The 10,509-nt window shown below is 42.5% G+C and overlaps 1 non-coding gene across 1 annotated transcript; it reads left to right on the top strand.

Annotated features, from left to right (window-relative positions):
• Window positions 1-225: 225 nt before the first annotated feature.
• Window positions 226-299, top strand: Trnat-ugu (transfer RNA threonine (anticodon UGU)). The gene has a single exon. It is a non-coding gene; the product is annotated as a tRNA-Thr (tRNA).
• The last annotated feature ends 10,210 nt before the right edge of the window (window positions 300-10,509 follow it).

The raw sequence follows: 10,509 nt of genomic DNA, 5'->3' as shown, positions 1-10,509 counted from the left end.
ATTTATATATATATAGTTAAGGCTCACCGGCCACTTGACCAACTTCTTCTTCTGTGCGAATGCACAAACAGTGCCCGAACTCTTACGGGAATCGGCAACGCGCCGCGTGTAATGAGTATAATGGGCGGGGGCACTACGAATGTAGTGCGGGACAATACATTGAGAATGTGGGTTTCGCGGGAGGCGTGCCAGAGATAAATCCTTGCAGTCGCGCTATCCTATGTGTCCTCGGTGGCTCAGATGGATAGAGCGTCTGCCATGTAAGCAGAAGATCCCGGGTTCGAGTACCGGCCGGGGACACATTTTCATCTGTCCCCGTTGACGTATGTCAACGCCTGTAAGCAGCTAAGGGTGTTAATTCATTGTAACTATGGGACTTAACATCTGAGGTCATCAGTCCCCTAGAACTTAGAACTACTTAAACCTAACTAACCTAAGGACATCACACACATCCATGCCCGAGGCAAGATTCGAACCTGCGACCGTAGCGCTCGCGCAGCTCCAGACTGTAGCGCCTAGAACCGCTCGGCCACTCCGGCTGGCAATAATTTAGTTTGAAATTATAATTTAAAATTATAAATCAAAGGATTCCTAAGTGGGATAGATGAAAAATCGACATCAGAATCCACTACATTGCTCCACTGAAGCAATCTCACTAAATCTACTGTGGCTCTACATCTACAACAAATCAACCGCCCCTTCTCCCCACGAACCATGGACCTTGCCATTGATAGGGTGGCTTGCATGCCTCAGCGATAGAGGTACCTGTACTGCAGGTGCGACCCCAATGGATGGAATCTGTTGAGAGGCCATACAAACGTGTGGTTCCTGAAGAGGGGTAGCAGCCATTCCAGTAGTTGCAGGGGCAAAAATCTGGAAAACTGGCTAATCTGGTCTTGTAGTATCAACCAAATTGCCTCGCTGTGCTGGTACTGCGAACGGTTGAAAGCAAGGGGAAACTACAACCATAGCTTTTCCCGAGGATTTCCAGCTCTACTGATGGCATTCTCTCGGGTAAAATATTCTGGAAGTAAAACTGCCATCAGTCGGATATCCTGGCGAGGACTATTCAGAAGAACGGCGTCGTCAGAGGAAACAAAACTGGCGTTCTACAAGTGGAATGTTAGATCCCTTAAACGGGCAGGTAGGTTAGAAAATTTAAAAAAGAAAATGGATAGTTAGAAGTTAGATATGATGGGAAGTAATGATGCTTGGTGACAACCGGAACACGACCTGTGGTCAGGTGAATGCGAAGTTATTAATGGGAACGAATTCCCATGCTACTTGACAGCGTAGGGGGACGATGCGGGAGACCCGCCCCGCATTCTAGGCGAGACCGTAATGGAGGTGATCTACCGTTGCCTTCTTCCGACCGTAATGGGGTGAATGATGGTGATGACGACGACACAGCAAGTCGCAGTCTTCTGGGGGCAGGTGAAAATCCCTGACCCAGCTGGGAAACGAACTCGGGACTCCGTACTGGGGAAGCGAAAACGCTGCCGACAGCCCACGAGCTGCGGAAGAGGTTATAAATACAAAATCAAATAAGGGTAATGCAGGAGTAGGTGTGGTAATTAATAAGAAAATAGGAATGCGGGCAGGCTGCTATGAACAGCATAGTGAACGCATTATCGTAACCAAGAGACACGAAGCGAACACCCACTACAGTAATACAAGTCGTTGCACCTACTACCCCCGCAGATGATAAAGAAATTAAAGAAATGTGTGATGAGAAAAAAGAAATTATCCAAACTATTAAGGGAGAAGAAAATTTAATTGTGATGGCGGACTGGAATTCGATATCAGGAAAAGAAAGAGAAGGAAAAATAATGCGTGAATATGGACTGGGGAAAAGGAATGAAAGGGCAAGCGGCCTTGTAGACATTTTCACAGACCATAATTTAATCTTCATCAACACTTGGTTTAAGAATCGTGAAAGAAGTTTTAACGTGTGGAAGAGACCTGGAGACACCGGAAGGTTTCTTACTGAATATTTACTGCTAAGACAGAGATTTCGGGACCAGAATTTAAATCGTAAGATGTTTCCAGGACTAATGTGGACTCTCCCCACAAGTTATTGGTTATTAACTACAGATTAAAACTGAAGAGATCGTAACAAGGTAGGCAATTAAGGAGATGGGACCTGGACAAGTTGAATGAACCAGAGATTCTTGAGAGTTTCAGAGTGAACAATGGACAACGATTGACTAGAACAGTGGAAAGGAATACAGTAGAAAACGAACAGGTAGCTTTGAGAGTGACAGAGGGAGGGCAGCAGAGGATCAAATAGATACAAAGACAACGCCTACTAGAAATTCTTGCATAACACGAGAGATATTAAATTTCACTGATGAAAGGAACAAATATAAAAAAGCAGCATATGAATGATATGAAAGGGAATACAAACACTAAATAATGAGATTGACAGGAAATACTAAACAGCTTAGAAGGAATGGCTAGAGGACAAATGTAAGCATTTAGAAGTGTGTTCCACTAGGAGAAAGATAGATATTGAGTATAGGAAAATTACAGAGGACTTCGAAGATAAGAGAAGCATCTGTATGAATATCAAAGAGTCAGTTGGAAATCCAGTCCCAAGTAAGGAAGATGGAAGGTGGAAGGACTATATAGAGTGTCTAAGCAAGGCAAATGGATTTTAAGGAAATATTATGGAAATAAAAGATGACGTATTTGAAGATGAATCGGGGATATGAAACTGAACGATGGATTAAACGAAGTACTCGTAGTCCTAAGTCGAAACAAGGCCCTAGAAGCAGAAGAAAATCCGTCAGCTCTACTGATAGCCTTGGGGGAGTAAGCCACGACAATACTCTTCCATTTGGTGCGCAAGATGTATGAGACAGGCTAAATACCCTACAAGAAATAAAATGTTATTCCACTTCTAAAGAAAGCAACTTCTGGAATGTGTCAATGATAGTGAAATGGCAGTGTAATAAGGCATGGTTCCCAAATAGTAATTCTAATTATTTACAAATGAATGGAAGAACTGGTAGAACCCAACCATGGGGAAGATGAGTCCGGATTATGGAGAAATGTAGGGATGTGCGAGGCAATACTAACTCTACGATTTATCTTAGAAGACATGTTAAGGAAATGCAAACCTACATTTATAACATTTGTAACTTAGAGAAAGCTTTCAATAATACTGACTAGAAAACAGTACTTGAAATTCTGGAGGTAGAAGAGGTAAAATAAAGGGAGAAAAATGCTTTTTACAGCATGTACCGAAACCAGGTGGCAGTTATAGGAGTCGAAGGGCATAAAAGATTTGCTTTAGTCTAGAAGGGAATGAGACACGGTTGTAGCCCACTCCCTACGTTATTCAGACTGTACATTGGGGGAGTAATACAGGAAACCAAAGAAATTTTGGATAAGGATTTAAAATTCAGGGAGAAGAAGTAAAATCTTTGAGATTTGCCGATGGCATTGTAATTTAGTCAGAAAAAGCAAAGGAGCTGGAAGAACAGCTGAACGGAATAGACAAGTCTTGAAAGAAGGCTGTTAGATAAACACAAAAAAAAGCAAAGCAAGTGTAATGGAATGTAATCGAATTAAATCAAATGATGCTAAGGGAATTACATTAGGAAACGAGGGATTTAAGACACTTGATGACCTTTCATGCTGGGCAGTAAAATAACCGAGTAGAGAAGACGTATAATGGAGAGTAGCAATGGTAAGAAAAGCGTTTCTGAAGAAGAGAAATTTGCTAACATGGAATAAAGATTGAAGTGTTTCGATGGAGTGTAGGCATATATGGAAGTGATGAAACGTCCCCTTTAAACAATTTTACATGACTGTGCTTACACTGACACACAGTATTTTTAGCGCAACGCAATCTGACTTTCAAAAATCCCTACAAAAGAATGGCCCTGACTAACATTAACCTATACGTTTCTCAAATCACTTACCTCACAAAAATCTTCGTTACTCGAACTACTGCAATACAGCGAGCGCCACTACTGCCAGCTACATAAAAGATTCAAACTATGGAAGGCACTAACTACTAATAGGCATAGTTAGCAAATGAAAGATTTTAATAGAGAACAAACAATGTATTTACCTTAATAGTCATAATATACGAGGGTTATTCCAAAAGTAAGGTCCGGTTATAAAAAAAAAATCAAAACTAAAATGTTTTTTCAAAAGAATTGTTTTATTTACATTCCTTACATCTTTATCTATTTTTCTACATAACTTCCATACTTATTTAAACATTTGTCACATCGTTCAACAAGCTTTTGAATGTCCATGTTATAGAAATCGGCCGCCTGTGACGATAACCAGTCCTTAACTGCTTCTTTCACTTCATCATCTGTGTCGAAGCGCTTGCCGCCGAGAAACTCCTTTAAGTAACGGAACAGGTGGAAATCACTTGGCGCCAGGTCCGGACTGTAAGGAGGATGGTCCATCTGTTCCCATCCAAATTTCTTGATCAGAGCTTGCGTTTCATTTGCAGCGTGGGGTCTGGCATTGTCATGCAACAACAAGATTCCAGACGACAAAAGACCACGTCGCTTATTCTGGATTGCACGTCGAAGTTTAGACAGGGTAGCGCAGTAGGCGGCTTTATTAATCGTTGTTCCTCTCTCCATAAAGTCGACTAACAATACTCCACGTCTATCCCAGAACACAGTCGCCATAACCTTACGTGTTGAGATTGTCTGCTTTGCCTTGACCTTGACTGGCGATGACGTGTGACACCATTGCATTGACTGACGTTTAGACTCTGGAGTGATGTGAGAAACCCATGTCTCATCCCCTGTGACAACATTGTCTAAAAGACTGTCACCTTCCTTATGATATCGCTCCAAAAAATCAAGAGCAAAAGCCATTCTTTTCATTCGTTGGGGCTCAGTAAGCAGCCTGGGAACCCAACGGGCACACAATTTGTGAAACTTCAAATGTTCAGACACAATTCTGTACAAAGTTGTTCTACTCACATTCGGAAAATGCATGTCTACGTCTGTAATAGTGAATCGGCGATCTTCACGAATTTTTTTGTCAACCGCATTGACCAAATCGTCTGAAATCACTGATGGTCGGCCACAGCGTGGTTCATCGTGCACATTATCCCGTCCTTCATTAAAAGCTCGCACCCACTTGCGCACTTTACTGTCGCTCATTATGTTAGGACCGTACACTTCAGTAATCTGCCGATGGATTTCCGCCGCTGAATTGTTTCTTGCAGACAAAAACCGTATCACTGCCCTTACTTCACAATCGGCGGGCTGATCAATTGTCTTAAACATTGTAAAGTGACACTGTGAACTACACTCAGCAACAGTAACAAAGCGAATGGCGGCGTTTGACGCGCAAGGCTTGCCGGGAGTCGGCGCGCATGCGTGTTTTGTCATTGGCGCCAAATTTCAATAGTTACGGCGAATCGGACCTTACTTTTGGAATAACCCTCGTATATAGCAGTTCATGACATCCAGTCTTATAAATTTCAAAACTCCGCCATTTCTCTCCCCACATCCACCACTGCTGGCGGCTCACCTCCAACTGCGCAACGCTACGCGCTGTTCACATCCACCTGCCGCTGCCCATCACTACAATGGCAGACAACAATGCAAACTAGCCACAGACTGTACACAGCACAGCCAGTGATTTTCATACAGAGCGCTACGTAACGTTGCCAATGTGTGTGTTGGGGTTTATGGGCGCTCAACATCGAGGTCATCAGCGCCCAACGTTGCCAATAAGAAAACAAACAGCCTACTTACAGTGAAACACGGCCGATAAACGGTTTATACAATAAGAGGCCTGAAGGTTTTGAAGTGTGTTGCTACAGAAGAGGGCTGAAGATTACAGAGGTAGATCATGCAATTAATGTGGAGGTACTGAACAGAACTCTGAAGAAAAAAAATGTGTAGTATAGTATGACTAGGAGAGGGATCAGTTGCTAGGACACATTCTGAGACATAAAGTGATCACCAATGTAGTAGTGAAGGGAAGTGTGGGCAGAGGGGCGGGATAAAAATATTTGAGTGAGACAAAAAATTAATACAGTAAGTCGATTCAAAATTATGTGAGTTCCAGTAGTTATTTGGAGATGAAGAGGCTAGCGCAGGACTAGCATGAAGAGCTTTAAGACTGAAGACTGCAATCGAACGGAATGACTGGAAAATCCTCTGTTTCTTCAAAGTACTGACTGCCAGTAACTTGCCTGTGGGGGTCATGCAGGCATCATACACCGCTTCGTTAGTGCTAGACAGCAGCCGGCCGGTGTGGCCGAGCGGTTCTAGGCGCTTCGGTCTGGAGCAGCGCGACCGCTACCGTCGCAGGTTCGAATCCTGCCTCGGGCATGGATGTGTGTGATGTCCTTAGGTTAGTTAGGTTTATGTAGTTCTAAGTTATAGGGGACTGATGACCTCAGATGTTAAGTCCCATAGTTCTCAGAGCCATTTGAACCATTTTTTTGCTAGACAGCTGGCACGCTTCCGTTAGTTGCCATCTTTACGAACATAGCCAGACATCTTCTGCAGATATTCAGAACTAAAGTGGAATAGCTTTGAACCACTTCTTACTCAGATCGAACACAGTTCCATGTCAAAATTTGACTACTTTCATGAAAACCAGGTGATGTCTTATATGTGGGACCCCTTAACACCTTATTTAAAAAGATCCATTACCAGTTTCAAATGAATTAAAAATGTACCTGTACAGAGACAAAAGGGACTGCGTGCCAGCAGGTGCCTAGGAATCGGTCAAGGATTGTCTCCGTGCAGGTACATTTTTAAAGTACTCAAGTAGGTGCACAGATGGCACCGACGGTTTTGCCAAACTGGGTTTTGGGGTTTTACCACGCCAAGTAGCAAATCACATACAATTTTATGTACAGACAGTCCGTCATTGCTCACATAGAATGTAATTTATCACTGCATATGTTCATCAGACACGGACGAAGCCAGATATACACTACCTTAAACTACGTTGCTGTCTCATATCCCTAATGGCCTCAGAATAGCGTGATTTGATTCGTCTACCGTCCATTGCCTGTTTTAGCCTTTATTGATGTTAATCTTACAACCTTTTTTCGAGGCTACAAATTTCTTCCGAATGATCTTCCATCTCTTTTCCGGCCTCTGACAGGGTTACCGCGCCACTGAAAATCCTTGCGTTGTATTTATTATTTTCTCAGACGGTATACATGCTTTTATTTTCAGAACTGTAGTACAAAGTAGATAAGATTTCTGTCTGACGCGAAAAGTGACAACTGCCTCTGAACGATAAGAAGGTAATATCATCGAAAATTTAACTAAAAGAACTCAGTTAAATTTCGGTTAAATCATAGATGGCAGAAGTTCAACTAAATCCATAGGGACTAAAATACGAACAATTTGAAACTAGAAAGACCAGATCGGTAATGTTGTGGGAAAAGCGAACCGAAGGCCGCGTTTTATTGTCACAACACATACAACATGAAACAGACCTACTAAGGAGATTGCCTACGCGAAGCTTATTTGTCCTCTTCTGGAGCATTGCTGCTCAGTATGAAATGATTACTAGATGCTACTGACACAGAACATCGAGAAAGTTGAAAGAACAGCATTTCGAATTATCGGGGAATGACGGAGAAAGTGTCTCGGATATGATGTGAGAGTAGCGGTGGCAATCATTTAAACAAGGGTGTTTTTCGTTGCGGTTCGGTCTTTTCACTAAATTTCGATCACCATCTTTCTCCTTCGATTCCGCAAATATTTTGTTGACGCTCATCTGTATAGGGAGAAATGATCATTCTAATAAAATAAGAGACACTAGAGTTCGCACCGCAAATTTTGGTCTTCGACTTCCCCGCGCGCTATTCAAGAGGGGAAGATAGAGAAATAGTGTGAATGTGGTCCTATGAACCGTCTGCCTACCACTTTAGTGTAAACTGCAGAGTGATCATGTAGATGTAGATACATCGTTTGACAGGTTTTTGCCCTTGTTAGGTAGAAATTATCGCTCCGAAATGTGTGACATGGTGGTGGGGAGTGTAGCTGAGTTATGAAACCCAGGTCAGGGGGCAACTTATTTGGGACGACTGCTTCTAACAGAAATGTCCAGTGCACATCACCAGCGAATAAGATTCACACTTTTACTAAGGTGGGCACAGACTCATGCTCATTACTCACAGCGTTTGTCTGACAACAACAGTAGTCTTCGAAATACATTACTGGTTGTCATTCACTCACAGTGAATGAAAAGAAAATCAGAATTGTTTTCCATTCGGTTACTGCGCGAGGGATAAATGAACGTCTACAAGCCACTATAGGCCTATGGAGCCTAGTTACTCTCACCTTAGTGTCATGATCCCTACAGGAGATACATGATGCTGGCGGTATAATGATCTCACAGTCTTCTTAGAATACGGGTCCTTTAAATTTATCCAAAGAAGTCTCACGAGAATTACGTCGTCGTTGCTCCAAAGATTCCAATTTGACTTACCCGAATATTTCTGTTGCATTGTCATATGGCAACACCGATCTTTTACAATTATAGCTGCGCGTCTCTAAAAAACGTTCGAGGTCTCTCATGGCTTCTTGGTGAAGACTCCAATCGCTGGAACAGTACTCCACAAATGGTGACAGTGAATTGTATGCGATTTGCTTGCTGAGATATTGCATTTATCAGAACCATTCCTTCAAACATGGATGCTACATTCGGTTTTTCTAAAACTGATTTTACGTGATCGTCTCGTTTCATATCTCTTCTTAATATTACCATTGAATAAATACAGCCGGTTCTTTCTTTTCCTTATAACCATTTGTTCGTTCATCAGTCTCTCGGCACTTTCGATGTGGCCCACCATAAATTCCTCTCGTTCTTCTCCTCCTTCTCAGAGTAGCACCGAACTTCCTCAATGATTCACCGGATACACTCTAATCTCTATCATCCCCAACAGTTTTCACCATCTACCGCTCTTCCCACGACTACTGAAAGTGTTCCTCGATGCCTTGATACTATATCCTATCATCACGCCCCTTCTTCTTCTCTGCCCATCCGTCGGTATCGTTAGTATTTACCAGATGTTCCTGTCCTCGCTAATTCTGCGGAGAAACCTCTTCGTTTCTTATTTTGCCAGTCCACATAATTTCCAATACCCTCCTACAGTATCTCACCTCAAACGCTTCAGTTGGTTTCTTTCCTGCTTTTTCGAACGTCCGTCATACACTGACATACAGTTAGGTATTCCAAACACATGTTCTCAGAAATTTCTTTCTCAGATTACGTGCTATGTTTGACAGTAGCAGAGTCCTTTTGGCCAAGAATTCGCTCTTGCTGTGGTCGTCTTCTACTTTATCATCATCCATATGTCGCCATGTGCTATTTGGATTTGAAGGTGTATTTAAATTTATCGTTAAATACACTTCTGCTTCTCATTAGTTTCGTGTTACTGTTGGCTCATTGGACTATTTATTCCATTCAACAGGTCATACAATAGTATAGTCATTACAAAATCTTATCATTGGTGTTCTTTCACCTTCCATTTCAATCTCAATCCTTAATCTTCATTTTATATTCCTCATTCCTTCTTCGATAGATTGAACGGTAGGGGTGAAAGACTACATCCCTCCATCTATCTTGGTACTTGTACGTACTGTGTATTGTCCGTCTATCCTCACAGCCCACGTCTTTCTTCCTGAGAATTTCAAAAACTTCTTACATCATTGCCCGTCGAACGTTTTTTCCAGACCCACAAGTCCAATGAATATATCTTCATTTTTATTAAACCTGGCTTTTGTGCAACTTTGTAACTGCATCATTAGTGTCTTTGTCTTTTCCTAAAACCAATCATCTTCATCTAAAAGTTCCTGAATTTGATTCTAAGTTCTTATCTGTATTATTCCTATAAGTTTCTAGGCTGTCAAGCTGACTCTGTGACATTTTTCGCTCTTACCTAACCTTACTACGTTCGGGATCTTGCATTTATTTACGCGTGAAGGAAGCTGCCGTTCACTTCACCAATCGAAAATTTTGTCACAGAATTTCTGCAGTACCTTAACATCGCCCACGAACAGTGCCTTCCTATGCAGAACAACAACGTCATCTAACAAACTTTAGCGTAGAAGATCTCGGTAAATAAATCGTTTCGTCAGGAGGTACAGTCATAAATGCTTCAGTGGCGTAAAAACTGAAATTACTGCCATTATTAAACACAACTTTTTGCCTTTCATCCGTCGAGCCACATCTTCTGCTGCGTCTTAGGTGTGGAGTTGACGATATGAGGGAGCGTGGCGACCGAAACCCTTTCCCTCAACCCAAATTCCACCAACCAACTGACCGGTGTTTACGCTGACAAGAAGTCTGGTGCATAACGGGCAACGTCTTACTCCAGCTTTCGGGAATTGGGCATCAGTGGCCCTGGCTGACGCAATGCATACAGCATCGGTCATAGCCCTTGTAACCATGGCGTAACTGTCGGAAATCTCCGGTCAGTCACCGCAGCGGTCCAGACGTTAACGTGTACGCCGCCGTCGCTTGTGTTCAGGGGCGCAATTGTTC

The sequence above is a fragment of the Schistocerca serialis genome, chromosome 9, assembly GCF_023864345.2.
Source record: "Schistocerca serialis cubense isolate TAMUIC-IGC-003099 chromosome 9, iqSchSeri2.2, whole genome shotgun sequence".
NCBI lineage: Eukaryota > Metazoa > Arthropoda > Insecta > Orthoptera > Acrididae > Schistocerca > Schistocerca serialis.
This window is presented reverse-complemented; position numbering and strand designations above follow the sequence as displayed.